Below are 16,687 nucleotides of genomic sequence, written 5' to 3' on the forward strand. Positions count from 1 at the left end.
ATATATATATATATATATATATATATGTATATATATATATATATATATATACATATATATATATATATATATATATATATATATAAAATCTGTTCATGAATGAGTGTATCCGTTCGGCCACCGTGTTCAATGGAGAAGTCTGAGCTACAAAATTTGCAGGCAACACACCCCTTCCCCTTCGAGCTGTCCTGGATGAACAGAAATTTCCAATCATTTTCATCACTTCTTACTCGTCGTCGCCATGTCTCTTGTTCGTTCTTCTGCTATGTTTCTTTTATGTTTTTGGACATTACTACTTGCCGTAGTTTTGAAGCAAAGCATGATGGGAATCCGGAGGTTGTGTGTCAGTGTATTAACTAGCCGGCTGGAATAAACACATGCTGAGAAATAGCTCCATGCCTGCCTATTTTATGGGTTATAGATAAACCTATGGACAACAGAGACATATATGATAGTCTCCTTTTCAGGTGAGAGAGGACGCTAAAGGCAGTGCCTTCTAGGCACGCCTCCAATGTTGTTGTTGTTGGATTAATTGTAAATAAGTGATCTAATTTTATTCAAATATGATTGTTTTGTGCATTGAGTAGACAAGTAGAAAGGAAACTTGGTGTTAGATTGAACTTAGGTTGACCTACCCACTTAAAGGAGGAATTTGCAGATGGGCCAGAGCAATGCAGGAAGTTGCTAATCCTTTTATTTTGCTATGTATTTGCCTGTGTTTAGTTATCAGCACAGGGGTTAGGTATCCCACACAGCTGTAAATCCCCCTACCTGAGCGCAGCTGTGTGTGCGTGCTTTTACTGAAAGGGCTTCCCTAAATGAATTAAAAAGACGAGGAGACTGGAGAAAGTTCCAGAGTAAATTGGGAGCCTGTAACTGACAACGTGCTCCAGTTTCTCTCCTCGTACGAGAAAAGCAATCACTGGTTTGCCTTCTATTCTCTGTTTTTGTGTCTTTATAATGTCTCATGGTATTTGACCCTGACAGTTGTCCTGGTGGAAATAGGGAGAAATTCGGGAGAGTGATTTTCGGGAGGGGCACTGAAATTCGTGAGTCTCCCGGGAAAATCGGGAGGGTTGGCAAGTATGTGCGTGCTAGGTCGCGTTGCGCCGACGGACAGAGGAGGGCAGTGGGTCTTAAACGACTATAGTGTGTGTGTGTTTGGACAAGGATAAGGTTAGGTGGGATATACCCTGGATAACCTTAGCTGTAGAAGGGGCCTATGACTATGAGCATGAACTTATGAAACCTACTTGGATGAGAGTTGAACTGTCTTCTTAGAGAAACCAAACAGTCCAGTTGCGATCCATTGAATGCTTTGAGATTACAATGGCCAGGATAAATGAGAACATTCATGGACACCAGAAATCTGTGCTAAAGTAGTTGGGAAAGGACATGTTCACCACTGTGTTACATCACTTTTTCTTTCAACAACACTCAATAAACGTTTGGGAACTGAGGAAACTAATTGTTGAAGCTTTAAAAGTGGAATTCTTTTTCATTCTCGTTTTATGTTGAGCTTCAGTCGTTCAACAGTCCGGGGTCTCCGCTGCCGTAATTCACGCTTCATAATGCGCCGCACATTTTCCATGGGAGACATGTCTGGACTGCAGGCGGGCCAGGAAAGTACCCGCACTCTTTTTTCACGAAGCCATGCTGTTGTAACACGTGCTGAATGTGGCTTGGCATTGTCTTGCTGACTTTGAGCACAACACAACATCTCTAGTGAGACCACTGTTAGTTGTTGTCAGAACAAGGACGTGATGTGGGTGGAAGAGAGAGAGGAAGAAGAAGTCAGTCTCCAGATATGGTACCATATTTGAAGGTCTGTATTTCTATCATGTCTGTATCTTTGCAATGCTTTATCCTGGATGAATGCATGTGCATCGTGACGATAAAAGGCTTTTGTATTCTATATCATGTTAAAAACTCCAGTACACTGCTGCTTCGACCGCTTGTAAACAATGAGGCTCAAGGCTACAGCATACGGTACGCTATGAGCTACTTCGCAAACATAAAGTGCACTACAACCCTTCCTACATAAATAAAAAATGTCGGACTCATGCAAAGATGTTTAGCTACATTACTACCATTTATTGATAATCCGCTGATGCCACAGAGGTTTGGCGTAGGTATGAAGGAAGGCATGATTATTTTTATAAATATCTCCCCAATGCCTCCATGGTTTGATTTCAAATTTCCGGGACTTATGCAGATCTCAAATACACATAAGCAAATCTGAACAGCCGATATGGGCATCTACATCAACTATATGATTTGCCTGAGAAGCTGGACAGGACAAATAAAAAAAAAATATAAAAAAAAATACACATAAGCAGGTATCAATAGGTAAGAAAAGTGGGTTTTTTATAATAGCAACCATTTAATTTAGAAAAATAGAAAGTGCAATACATTTAGCAGGTTTGTCTTTATGAATATGCAGAATTTATATTGAATACTAGAACACCCATGATGCTGGAATGAGGAAATGTAAATTTAACAATTTAGCACACGCGCTGTGATTTGTCAAGATTTTCACTGTACTGCGGGGGATATTTTGCGAACCGTGCGTGTAAACTGGCAGTCGTGCGGAAATGGCTGTGAAAAAGACTGCAGGTCCATCCTACGTATGTTTGTCAACATATAAGGACTGTGAAAAATAATTTTCTACTCAGCATTATCACTCTATATTTTTTTAGCTGATGAATGACCTAAGGGTGGGGCTTCACGGTGGCAGAGGGGTTAGTGCGTCTGCCTCACAATACGAAGGTCCTGCAGTCCTGGGTTCAAATCCAGGCTCGGGATCTTTCTGTGTGGAGTTTGCATGTTCTCCCCGTGAATGCGTGGGTTCCCTCCGGGCACTCCGGCTTCCTCCCACTTCCAAAGACATGCACCTGGGGATAGGTTGATTGGCAACACTAAATTGGCCCTAGTGTTTGAATGTGAGTGTGAATGTTGTCTGTCTATCTGTGTTGGCCCTGCGATGAGGTGGCGACTTGTCCAGGGTGTACCCTGCCTTCCGCCCGATTGTAGCTGAGATAGGCGCCAGCGCCCCCCGCGACCCGATAAAAGGGAATAAGCGGTAGAAAATGGATGGATGACCTAAGGGTCTGATCAAAACAAATTCAATTGATGCCTTTTTGGTGTCTGCTCGAGTTTTTTTTAATATTGTTGGCCATCCATCCATCCATTTTTCTACCACTTGTCCCTCGAGGCCAATCTCTTCTAAAAAACTTCAAAAAAACATTTCTGGTTGCTGCTTCAGAGAAACCTCCTTCTAACCTGTCTTCTAACATCCTCTCTTAGTTTTCTACTGTATTCCCCACAATGCCTCCATGGTTTGATTTCAAATTTTCGGGACTTATGCAGATCTCAAATACACAAAAGCAGGTATCAATAGGTAAGAAAAGTTGGTTTTGTATAATAACAACCCTTTAATTTATAAAATTGCATGTTCCACTGACTCTATACCTTATTGAATCCTACTGGGTGTTTGTTTTTGAGGTGCAAATGTCTTATTCAGTCTGGTGTGTCCTAATATAATGCATGATAAGATTTCTTCCTCTTTTGTGCTCCCCCTTACAGTTCTTCCCGATCTTACTGTGTTCTGTACTGCATGTAAGTGTCTTCTTGTTGTACTCATGTCCCAGAGTAACTCTGTAAAGTCTCTTCTTTATAATCTTATGTATGTAACATAGAATCATTAGTCAAACACATAAAAAATTCATATTTGCATCAATGTCATACTGATGTATACATCATTTTATCATCATTGGAATCACTTTCCCAAATTTGACCAAATATATGCAATACAACTTCGGCTGACTGGGCTGATTTAGGAGTATAATAAACAAATAAGACTGGTGAGTCTATATCATCATGGGAATTAAATTAATACTATTATTCTTATTAAAAGGACAGAATGCCATCAACATGATTTTAAAGCAATTGATTTAAGGTCAAACTAAGTGTACATCATAAAAACGTAGATTTTTGAGAAACGAGGCTTACCCACAAGGACGGAACAACCATTCTTAATCACTTCTATCATAGAGTAAGTAGCTTTAAGGCTTTGAATTATAGCGTAAGCAAGGATTTATCTCCTAAAAGAAAACAGTCCAAAACAACAGACACACATTTACATTTTTTTAGTTACGTTTCTTCTCTTGGGTAACTTAACATCTAATACTGTACAGTATGTCCACATATGCAATTTCTCAAGGTCTGTCTGAGTGCCAAAGCGAGTGTTTTTCATGATAACTACAGTAAATATATACAATATACAACCATCCATTTGTCCCTATGCATGAAAGTGATGGTAGATAATCACGTAAGAGGCCTGACTATCCATCACTCAAAGTGGCTGTGCACAAGCGGGGTTAAAACATACGGGTAAATGCATCATGTCACAGATGTTATTGCACTCTCTCTGTTTATCCAGTGGGATCCTTGCTCATGAAGGCTGCATGTGTCTCCGTGAAGAATAATATCTGCAGGAATGGGTGCATGGCACTGAGCTGAGATCCACTTTTGATGTTCCATTAATCACAAACAAAACCAAACCAAAGACGTAAATATATTTTCTCACATCATGAGCAATTTCTTTTTGATTACCATTAAAACAACCCGACAATCACACAATGAGGTGTCTATGTGTTGTTTTAAATTAAAAAACACAACATTTTGCTTTGATAGGTTTTTCTGTGTCGTTTGAGCTAGCAAGGACAATATGTTTTAAAAATGGCATTGTTATATGTCTGATGTGCTATTTTTGAATTCACATTTCTTTGTGAGTCATTACACGAGTTCACAACTGAAAGGTTTAAAGCCGCTGAAAGTCACGGTTAGGTGGCTGCCCCGAGGGCGCCACGCGTTCGAACGGGCCACACGCAACTTAACCCGCTCCCTGGTTTGACATCACGCAGGCGGGAAAAGGATGTCATTTTTCAAAGCAGTGTTTGATAAACGAGTATTTTTAAAAATACATGTTTTCATTTATTTGATGTTTTATTATATTTTTAAATTCCTTTTTCCCCCAATTTGTAATATTTTTTCATTTTTTTATTTGTAAATGTTCTTATTAATTTTTTATTTATTTATTTTAACGACATTTTTAATGGACATTTTCTAATTTTTTAATTAATTATTTTAATTTTATTTATTTATTCATTATTTATATTCAAATGCATATATGTATGTATACATATAGATGTATTATTTTATTATATATATTTAAAAATTAAATATTATATATATAATACATATGTATATATATATATATATATATATATATATATATAAACATACATATCTACAGTATATATATATATATACATACAAACATACATATCTACAGTATATATATATACATATATATATACTGTATAAATATGCATACACATAAATATATATATGTTAAAATTATATGTATCTAAAAATGAAATAATATATACATATATATGTATATATACAGTATATACATATATAAACTATATATATATATAGGTTATATAGGTTGTATATATATATATGTATATATGTATATATATATATATAGTGTATAAATATGCATACACATAAATATATATATATATTATATTATTATATGTATTTAAAAATGAAATAATATATACATACATACTTATATACGTATATATACAGTATATACATATATAAACTATATATATATATAGGTTATATATATAGGTTATATATATACATATATACATTTTATATATATATATATACATATATATATTACATATATATGTGTATATATGTAAATATGTATACACATATACAGGTATATATATATATATTTAAAAAAGATTCATACATATATTAAAACTTGTGTAAATAAATACAATTAAAATAATAACAAAAAATTCAAAATGTCAAACAAAAAATACAATTCAAATAAATAATTACAAAAATTAAAAAAAACATTTACAAATAATAAAATGTAAAAATATTCCCAAAAAATTGGAGGAAAAAAAGGAATTAAGAAATATTATTTAAATTGGATGTATGTATGTATGATTTCATCAACCGGTCGAACATTGATCTATCTTCTCTTAAACTTCTCTTGTAAGAAAGCATAACATAGTGGATGGTTATTATACCTGTAGTTCATCGACTTATCTAAAACTTAGTTTTTCTTCTTAAAATGTCCAAATTGGGCTGGTTTGTGCCGATTAAATTAATTTCGATGGGAGACGTTGATTAAGAATATATATGGTTTTGAGTCAACTTGGTCACAAAACCAATTAAACTATAAGTTGAGGTACTACTGTACAAGGTATAATCAACATTAATGTCACAGCCAAATTACTGCTTTGTATTAAATATAAAACACCAATTGTTAAAAAATAACACAATCTATGGCTTGAACAAATAATGTATGCCCTGCATCAGTTAGAATAGGCAACCATTGTCTATATCTTCTTTTTTTTTCTTGTCATGAGAGAGGCTACAAGCCCCCCACACCCTGCTGCCCGCTGGAGAAGGCAAGACAGATGCTTCGCCAGATTACAGTAGTTAGATTTGCAAATATTCTCCCTTTTGCTTTGCTCCAACATCACAACTGCACATTGTCAACAGGCCTTTTGTAGTCTTGGCTATAAAATGCACCCCTCGCTCAAGTGTTTGTAAGGGGTCATAAAAGCCCCCCAAAAACGTGCATCTTCCAGAAAGGGAGCCGTAAATGAAACACAGGTGCTGCTGCAGAGATAACATAGCGACAAACATGTTGGACACATAACGGCATTGGTGCACGCTCAGTAGAAAATAAGGCTACAAATGAGGTCAGAGGTAGATGATGAGGGTGGGACTGAGGGATTTAGGATGCAAGTGATGGAGGAGCGTGAGAGTGCTTGTGATTTGTTCATTATTGCGTACTCAATATCATCTGTAATGCTCAAAGCCCGGCTGGTTATAGGTAATCAATGATGATCTTTTTTTTTTTTATATACCTATACGTCACACAAACAATACAGCCTAGCCCCATGGTTCTCAAATGGGGGTACGCGTACCTCTGGGGGTACATGAAGGTATGCCAAGGGGTACGTGAGATTTTTCTAAAATATTCTAAAAATAGCAACAGCTCAAAAATCCTTTATAAATATATTTTTGGAATACTACTTCAAGAAAATATCAATGTAAGTTCATAAACTGTGAAAAGAAATGCAACAATGCAATATTCAGTGATGACCTGCTAGATTTTTTTGTGGACATGTTCCATAAATATTGATGTTAAAGATTTCTTTTTTTGTGAAGAAATGTTTAGAATTAGGTTCATGAATCCAGATGGATCTCTATTACGATCCCCAAAGAGGGAACTTTAAGTTGATTATTTCTATGTGTAGAAATCGTTATTTATAATTGAATCACTTTTTTATTGTCAGCAAGTTTTTAGTTATTTTTATATCTCATTGTCCAAATATCCATCCATCCATCCCTTTTCTATCGCTTATTCCCTTTCGGGGTCGCGGGGGGCGCTGGCGCCTATCTCAGCTACAATCGGGCGAAAGGCAGGGTACACCCTGGACAAGTCGCCACCTCATCGCAGGGCCAACACAGATAAACAGACAACATTCACACACTAGGGCCAATTTAGTGTTGCCAATCAACCTATCCCCAGGTGCATGTCTTTGGAAGTGGGAGGAAGCTGGAGTACCCGGAGGGAACCCACGCATTCACGGGGAAAACATGCAAACTCCACACAGAAAGATCCCGAGCCTGGATTTGAACCCAGGACTGCAGGAACTTCGTATTGTGAGGCAGACGCACTAACCCCTCTTCCACCGTGAAGCCCCTTATTGTCCAAATAGTTCAAGAAAAAACACTGCAAATGAGTAATATTTTGCACTGTTATACAATTTAATAAATCACAAACTGATGACATAGTGCTGTATTTAACTTCGTTATCTCATTTTTTTTTTAACCAAAAATGCTTTGCTCCGATTAGGGGGTACTTGAATTAAAAAAATGTTCACAGGGGGTACATCACTGAAAAAAGGTTGAGAACCACTGGCCTGGCCTATACAGTGATGCTCCAAACACGTAAATGACCCAAAAGGGAATAACAACATAAAACTAATTCAACTGGAAAATGCTGCAAAATAAAGAAACTGTAATCACATAAAGGCTGCAAGATGAATAACAAATACCAAAACACCCGCATGAGCAAAATGGTACTGCCAACCAATATAGCAAATACATTCCTAAAATAGTTTAACAAAGTTTTATTTAAAATAAAATAAAATAAAATGAATAGACACACAAAATACTTTCATTGGCAGAACAATTATTAAATAATGGGTAACACTGTAGTGTGGGGAACATAGTCACCATTAATTAGTTACATTTTGACTCTTAATTAGTCATTATGAAGTACTTATTAATGCTTTATTCTGCATGGCCTTATTATACGCCCTCACCCTAACCCTATCCCTCTAACCCTAACTAATTCTAAACCTAACCAGATCACTCTAAATTAAGTCTGTGTTACTTACAATATGTTCCCCATACTAAACTGTTACTAAATATTGTTCTGGCTTCTTTAGAGTCCTTTTTTTTTTTTTTTACTGTGCGGGTTGAAAATAAATGTTTATCTCATTCAGTTTTGATTTGTAAAGGTTTAGTGTTTCTTAATGATAAAGGTTAATGTGACTTTTACTTCCTGTTGTAGACACATCTGTCTATGGATCTTCATATTTACAACTTTGGGCTAAGAGAGCACAGCCTGTATGTTCAAAGTGCACAATTGAAAAGCTTGGTCATTCAGACAGCAATTGGTTTGTACAAGTTTGGATCGGCGGATGTAGTTTTTTAATGGGGAAATACATTAATGGATTTTCCAGACCATAGGGCGCACCGGATTATAAGGCGCACCGCCGATGAATGGTCTATTTTTTATATTTTTTCATATATAAGACACATTAAAAGAGACAAATTATTATTATTATTTTTTTTTTCTAAATTGAAAACACTTCCTTATTGTCTACATAACATGTAATGGTGGTTATTTGGTCAAAATGTTGCATGGATGATGTTTTACAGATCATCTTCAAGCCGCTTCCTGAGAGTCGCTTTAGGATGCGCCATTTTGTGGGCGGTCTTATTTATGTGGCTCACCTTTTGCAGAGTCTTCTTCACGTCATCTTTGTTGTAGCAGTGTAGCGTGCAAGGATGAGAGTGGAAGAAGTGTCAAAAGATGGAGATAACTGTTTTAATAACATACAGACTTTACTTAAATCTTTAACGGAGCAGCATCTCCTCATCCGGAAACAACAGCACCGGAATTATGTCCTGTGAAAAAAAAACTCCGACCGGAACTCTATAATAACTAAAGTTCCTTGGGTGAATAATATAAAACTCACTGCACCGGTATGTTTTATCGCTTTCATGGCGAGTTTACTGACGGATATAAGTATGAACTTTACAATACTTTATTATTAGAAATGGAAAAAAGCGGAGGATGAATGTCCCATAATAAGAAGGTAGAGAAAAAGAAGAAGTTTATCTACTACACCGTCAGCACGGACTACAAAGGCGGAGAAGCACAATTTTTCTGGATTCATGCAGATCCAAAATATACCTGTCGATCAGCAGGTACCAGAAGGTAAGAAAAGTTGATTTTGCACATTGTTGCGAAAGAAAACGTCAGATCATATGTCTTAACTTATACACACACCGTAACAATACATGTATGTTGAAGCACAGTACAATCCTTCAAGTGGTGTGTCTTCATAGATTACCAAAGTCGTACTATAACATTTTGATAGATTTTTGAGCACTGTGTGTAATGTTCTATATTTTCAATGGAACATATAAAATGTTGGTGATGTTTACTAGGGTCATATTGCCATCATAGTGCAGTCTACACATATCTCTTATGTTTGACTGCTATCTACCGGTCACACTTTTCATTACACCATGTACCAAAAAAAATAGCTTGAGGTCGGTAAGCAAAACGGGAATTATTCCGTACATTAGGGACCGGGTTATTAGGCGCACTGTCGAGTTTTGAGAAAAAAAAAGGACTTTAAGTGCGCTTTGCAATCCAGAAAATACGGTAGAACACTTGCTGCTTCTCCAGAAACGAGCAGCATCAATATTAGTTTATCAAAGTTCATTAATCAATCAATCAATCCCGGTTATTAAACTCTGAATCTGAATCTGAATCGTAAATTTTAAGCTTATATTGTTTTGGGGTTTGTTTGTGTTTTTTTGGCGTTTCTAGCATATATTTCTTGCATATACTGTATTTTTTTACCCTGCTGTGTTAATGCTATTGCTGTGTCTTAAATGTTTAACATTTTCCTGTTGAACATTTCTTTTATTTGGATCATTTCTGTGTTTGGACCGTTTGGATTGGTTGCTACGCGTTTGTTACCATCAGCTACGGCGAGGGATGGCTACCAAATTCCATACTTTTAGGCACCGAACTGATTTCTGTCGGGGCCGGAATCAATTCACGTAAAGTCAAAAGGTGCCTTATTTCGATACCTTTGTTGCTTGTGACGTTTCATCTGGTTGCAAACTAAACACTTGGTGAGGAAACAAGCACTCAGAGCAAACTTAGCAAAAGGTAATTTCACCATTTTTTATGCCAACAAAGCAAGTATGCCTAATAGAAAATGCTCAAAATAAGGTTCCACTTAAAAACTGAGCTGGCTTGACTGATTAACATTTGCAATTTTAATAATGGCAATTTCAAAATCTCCACATTTGGTAATGACCACTTCAACTAAGTTGCATGTTTACAGCTGCGGTGTAAAACATACAATACTTACAGTACAAACACTTTGTAGGACTCAACGTAAGACTAGACCGACATTACGTTTCATGGCAGGACTATTATTTAATTAGGCAACACACATAGTCTATACACTACTGCCATCTAACAGCTTCAAATTGTAACCGCATGCAAAGTCTACAATATAATATTTGCTAAAGAAACTTACAAATGTAATAAAAAAAAAAAGGCATCACACTTATCATAACGAGCCAATTTTTAAATATTAAATTCAAAAATGCATTTCATTATACATGAATTAACAATCATTAACACACTATAAAGTACAACGATTTGGCTGAGCAGCGGTATCGATTGCTAAGTACCTGGAATTGGTACCGTATCGGTTCCTTTTTGATTGATTGATTGAAACTTTTATTAGTAGATTGCACAGTATAGTACATATTCCGTACAATTGACCACTAAATGGTAACACCCGAATAAGTTTTTCAACTTGTTTAAGTCGGGGTACACTTTAATCAATTCATGGTACAATGTGAAAGGTACCCTTCCTCAGCCATGCTTGAAAATATGATCATTATTAAGGACACATACGGTTGATAGCACATACAAAAAAAAAAAAAAAAGAATCAAAAGTGAGGCGCCAAAAAGGACATTTGGAAAAATAGTCTTATTAACTGCGATGAGGTGGCGACTTGTCCAGGGTGTACCTCCCTTCCACCCAAATGCAGCTGAGATAGGCTCCAGCACAACCCGCAAAACCAAAAAGGGACAAACGGTATAAAATGGATGGATGGATTGTCTTATTAACTTTTTAAAGGATTGACTGAAAAAGGAACTGCACTCTTTTTTTTTTATTACATTGTGCCTATTGTTCACTATCGTAATGAAAGCCATGACATAATGACATCATCGTGGAGCTCGAGGAAGTTTATTCTGGATCATAAACCATGCCTCTCACCTGGATCGATCAAACTTGACAAGTTGGTACACTTTCACAGCCAATTTAGACCCGGGAATTGCAAGAAACACACAAAAAGGTGCATGGATCCACCCCCTTTTCTTCGAAAGGATAATGAGTCATTCTTCATCTAAATTGGAATATATGGACATCCGTCCATCCAGCCATTCATCGTCTTCCGCTTATCCGAGGTCGGGTCGCGGGGGCAACAGCCTAAGCAGGGAAGCCCAGACTTCCCTCTCCCCAGCCACTTCGTCTAGCTCTTCCCGGGGGATCCCGAGGCGTTCCCAGGCCAGCCAGGAGACATAGTCTTCCCAACGTGTCCTGGGTCTTCCCCGTGGCCTCCTACCGGCTGGACGTGCCCTAAACACCTCCTTAGGGAGGCGTTCGGGTGGCATCCTGACCAGATGCCCGAACTACCTCATCTGGCTCCTCTCGATGTGAAGGAGCAGCGGCTTTACTTTGAGTTCCTCCCGGATGGCAGAGCTTCTCACCCTATCTCTAAGGGAGAGCCCCGCCACACGGCGGAGGAAACTCATTTCGGCCGATTGTACCCGTGATCTTATCCTTTCGGTCATGACTCAAAGCTCATGACCATAGGTAAGGATGGGAACGTAGATCGACCGGTAAATTGAGAGCTTTGCCTTCCGGCTCAGCTCCTTCTTCACCACAACGGATCGATACAACGTCCGCATTACTGAAGACGCCGCACCGATCCGCCTGTCGATCTCACGATCCACTCCTCCCCCACTTGTGAACAAGACTCCTAGGTACTTGAACTCCTCCACTTGGGGCAGGGTCTCCTCCCCAACCCGGCGATGGCCTTCCCCCCTTTTCCGGGCGAGAACCATGGACTCGGACTTGGAGGTGCTGATTCTCATTCCGGTCGCTTCACACTCGGCTGTGAACCGATCCAGTGAGAGCTGAAGATCCCGGTCAGATGAAGCCATCAGGACCACATCATCTGCAAAAAGCAGAGACCTAATCCCACGGCCACCAAACCGGAACCCCTCAACGCCTTGACTGCGCCTAGAAATTCTGTCCATAAAAGTTATGAACAGAATCGGTGACAAAGGACAGCCTTGGCGGAGTCCAACCCTCACTGGAAACGTGTTTGACTTACTGCCGGCAATGCGGACCAAGCTCTGACACTGATCGTACAGGGAGCGGACCGCCACAATAAGACAGTCCGATACCCCATACTCTCTGAGCACTCCCCACAGGACTTCCCGAGGGACACGGTCGAATGCCTTCTCCAAGTCCACAAAGCACATGTAGACTGGTTGGGCAAACTCCCATGCACCCTCATATTGTAGAGAATAAATTATGAAAAAAACACTTAATTGAACGGTTTAAAAGAGGAGAAAACAGGGGGAAAAAAATCAAAATTAAATTTTGTAACATAATTTCGACTCTGTAAAATTCAAAATTCAGCCGAAAAAAAGAAGAGAAAAACTAGCTAATTCGAATCTTTTTGAAAAAATAAAAAAATAATTTATGGAACATCATTAGTAATTTTTCCTGATTAAGATTAATTTTAGAATTTTGATTACATGTTTTAAATAGGTTAAAATCCAATCTGCACTTTGTTAGAATATATAACAAATTGGACCAAGCTATATTTCTAACAAAGACAAATCATTATTTCTTCTAGATTTTCCAGAACAAACATTTTAAAAGAAATTAAAAGACTTTGAAATAAGATCTAAATGTGATTCTAAAGAATATTTTTTTTGAATTTTAATCATAATGTTGAAAAAAGATTTCACAAATATTCTTCGTCGAAAAAACAGAAGCTAAAATGAAGAATTAAATCAAAATGTATTTATTATTCTTTACAATAAAACAAAAAAAATACTTGAACATTGATTTAAATTGTCAGGAAAGAAAAGGAAGGAATTAAAAAGGTATATGTGTTAAATATCCTAAAATCATTTTTAAGGTTGTATTTTTTCTCTAAAATTGTCTCTCAAAGTTATAAGAAGCAAAGTAAAAAAATAAATGAATTATATTTTATATAGCGCTTTTCTCTAGTGACTCAAAGCGCTTTACATACTGGAACCCAAGTTCTAAGTTACATTGAAACCAGTGTGGGTGGCACTGGGAGAAAGGTGGGTAAAGTGTCTTGCTCAAGGACACAACGGCAGTGACTAGGATGGCGTAAGCGGGAATCGAACCTGCAACCCTCAAGTTGCTGTCACGGCCACTCTACCAACCGAGCTATACAGCTATAAATAATGAATTTATTTAAACAAGTAAAGACCAAATCTCATAATAAATTCTTGGATTTTCAAATTCTATTTGAGTTTTGTCTCTCTTAGAAGTAAAAATGTCGAGTAAAGCGAGACCAGCTTGCTCGTAAATAAATTAAATTTAAAAAAACGGAGGCAGCTCACTGGTAAGTGCTGCTATTTGAGCTATTTTCATCTAGTCATGTTTGTGACCCCTGCAGTATCCTAATAAACAAACCATTGCACAATATTGTAACTTATCTCCGCCATGTTTCTTTGGTTTGATTTCACATTCCGCGTCATAAGGGTATCCCAAATACACAACAACATGTACCAACAAGTAAGAAAAGTTAGTTTTGCTTATAGGAAAACTTTAAGTAATCACAGTTCTGATATCAGGTAATAATTTCAGTGTTTAAAACAAAAATGGACACACCAAGGGGATAAAAAGAGGTCCTCACACAGATTATACAAAGATGCATTTTGTCGTGCAATTGTACTCCAGCGCACTCACGCACACACAAAGAAACTACAAACAACCACAGAGAGAAAACGTAATCGGATTAAATGCCTTGCAAAGCATTTCACGATCATGCAAACAGAGAGGCAGCAGCACATCACCCTTTAGTAAACGAATAGAGACAATTAAGAGGAAAACAGTCTTAAAAAGTATTTATGACACAATGAACTTATTTGCACAATAAATACAGACTGCAACAAAAGAGGCAAACGCGGCAATTATTCCCAATTTAGTGTACAGTAATGTAAAATAATAACATTGTACCATTCACTCATAGCTCCGATAGTCATCCGCTTTCCTCCTAAAAAGCCTCCAGAAATATATTTTTTTGTTACAACTTACCCCAATTGTGGTGCGGTCTACAGGGGTGCTTTTTTCCCCCCCCCCTCCTAAAAAGTGCGAGGCTGAGCCAGGAGAAGGTGTAAGCGATGGAGATGCGCTATTGATGGAGAGCAACGGGAGGCTGAGTGAAGAGGAGGAGGAGGAGGAGGAGGATGGAGAGGAGGAGGAGGCAACTCAAGGCAGGAGTCTCCAGATTGGATGCGAGATTGCAATGGAGCGCATCATGCTGCATTTTTTTCCATCTTTCATCTTGGATGTTAGCTTAATAAACTCTAACTATTCCTGTGCCATATACCAAACTAGTATTCTACCATTTTAAATAGGAGGTTTTACTGTCTGTTAGTAAACCCTGCTGGGAACATGTACACTGCAAAAAAAATAAAAAATAAAAAATACCAGGATTTCACAGCATTTATTTTTTCCACAATAAAACACCGGAATGAAAATGTACTGCAACATAACAACAAATGACTGCAAAATTGACGACGCCGTTGTATTTCACTGCAGTGAACTGTTGCTTCACGGTAAAATATTGTAATCATAGTCCTTATGACAACAACTTACTGTAAATTCAAATGGATGTGTCCCTTAATAGACTACATATTGCACAGTAGGTGGCAATATAATGTTCAACAGAGCGAGTATTTAACTGTAAAATTACAGAGACATGTCACAGTAAATGTCAATGTGAGAGTAATCTAATCATAATCCAGTAATTTGCTGTGTATTTACAATGTTTTAGTTTTTTTTTTGCAGTGCAGCAATGTGTGGGTGCCTGTAGCTTTAATGTTAATGTCTTTATACAGCTTTAGATTATTGGGCGCATTAAAGGGGTCTTTGTCAGGCTGTTTGTGTTCTAGTTTTTTCTTGTGTGTGTAGTATTTCCTGTCAGCGCTCTTATTTTGTTGGTTTCCTGTCTTTCTCCCTGAGCGCTGTTTCCCCTCAGCTGCGGCTGATTGGCACCTGGCCACACCTGGTGTCAATCAGCCCGCTCCTTTCCTGTGGGCCAGCAGACGCCGCCACCACCATCCTGTCCGGTGGACTAGCAGGGGCCGGCACCACCATCCCGTTCGGTGGGCCAGCAGGGGTCGCCACCACCATCCTGTCCGGTGGGCCAGCAGGGGTTGCCACTACCATCCTATCCGGTGGGCCAGCAGGGGTCGCCACCACTATCCTGTCCGGTGGGCCAGCAGGGGTCGCCACCACTATCCTGTCCGGTGGGCCAGCAGAGGGTGCCACCATACTCTTGTCGGCCACATATGTGATCATTTCATGGGCGACCGCCTCGCCAATTGCAGCGGCGTTCTACTCGTCGTCGCCACCTGGCTCTTCCCCGCTTTGCCGCGGGGACACTTGGTCTGGCAGCCCACTTCCTTGCCCTCCCTCCACCTTCCCGTGACTTTGGACTGTTTTTTGGGGGGGGAGGGGGGGAGGGGGGGTTTACTAAAACATCTGGTATCCGTTGTGGGAACGGGGGCTACTGTTAGGCTGGCCCCTGACAGTTTGTTTGTGTTCTAGTTTTTTCCTGTGTGTGTAGTATTTCCTGTCAGCGCTCTTATTTTGTTGGTTTCCTGTCTTTCTCCCTGAGCGCTGTTTCCCCTCAGCTGCGGCTGATTGGCACCTGGCCACACCTGGTGTCAATCAGCCCGCTCCTTTCCTGTGGGCCAGCAGACGGCGCCACCACCATCCTGTCCGGTGGACTAGCAGGGGTCGGCACCACCATCCTGTCCGGTGGGCCAGCAGGGGTCACCACCACTATCCTGTCCGGTGGGCCAGCGGAGGGTGCCACCATACTCTTGTCGGCCACATATGTGATCATTTCATGGGCGACCGCCTCGCCAATTGCAGCGGCGTTCTACTCGCCGTCGCCACCT

The 16,687-nt window shown here is 38.8% G+C and overlaps 1 protein-coding gene across 2 annotated transcripts in view; it reads right to left on the minus strand.

The window, feature by feature from the left end:
* The window catches only part of si:ch73-62b13.1 (Carbohydrate sulfotransferase 1-like), a 46,936-nt gene that overhangs the window by 14,657 nt on the left and 15,592 nt on the right, over positions 1 to 16,687 (minus strand). The window contains exon 1 of one of the 2 annotated variants that reach the window (XM_061918110.1): positions 14,814 to 14,922. The exons of the other annotated variant lie outside the window; for it this stretch is intronic. The gene's annotated coding sequence lies outside the window, so the exon portion shown is untranslated. Of the gene's footprint in view, positions 1 to 14,813; positions 14,923 to 16,687 lie in introns of those variants that run through there. 2 annotated transcript variants of the gene reach the window in all.

The sequence above is a fragment of the Nerophis ophidion genome, linkage group LG12 (genome assembly GCF_033978795.1).
Source record: "Nerophis ophidion isolate RoL-2023_Sa linkage group LG12, RoL_Noph_v1.0, whole genome shotgun sequence".
Taxonomy (NCBI): Eukaryota; Metazoa; Chordata; class Actinopteri; order Syngnathiformes; family Syngnathidae; genus Nerophis; species Nerophis ophidion.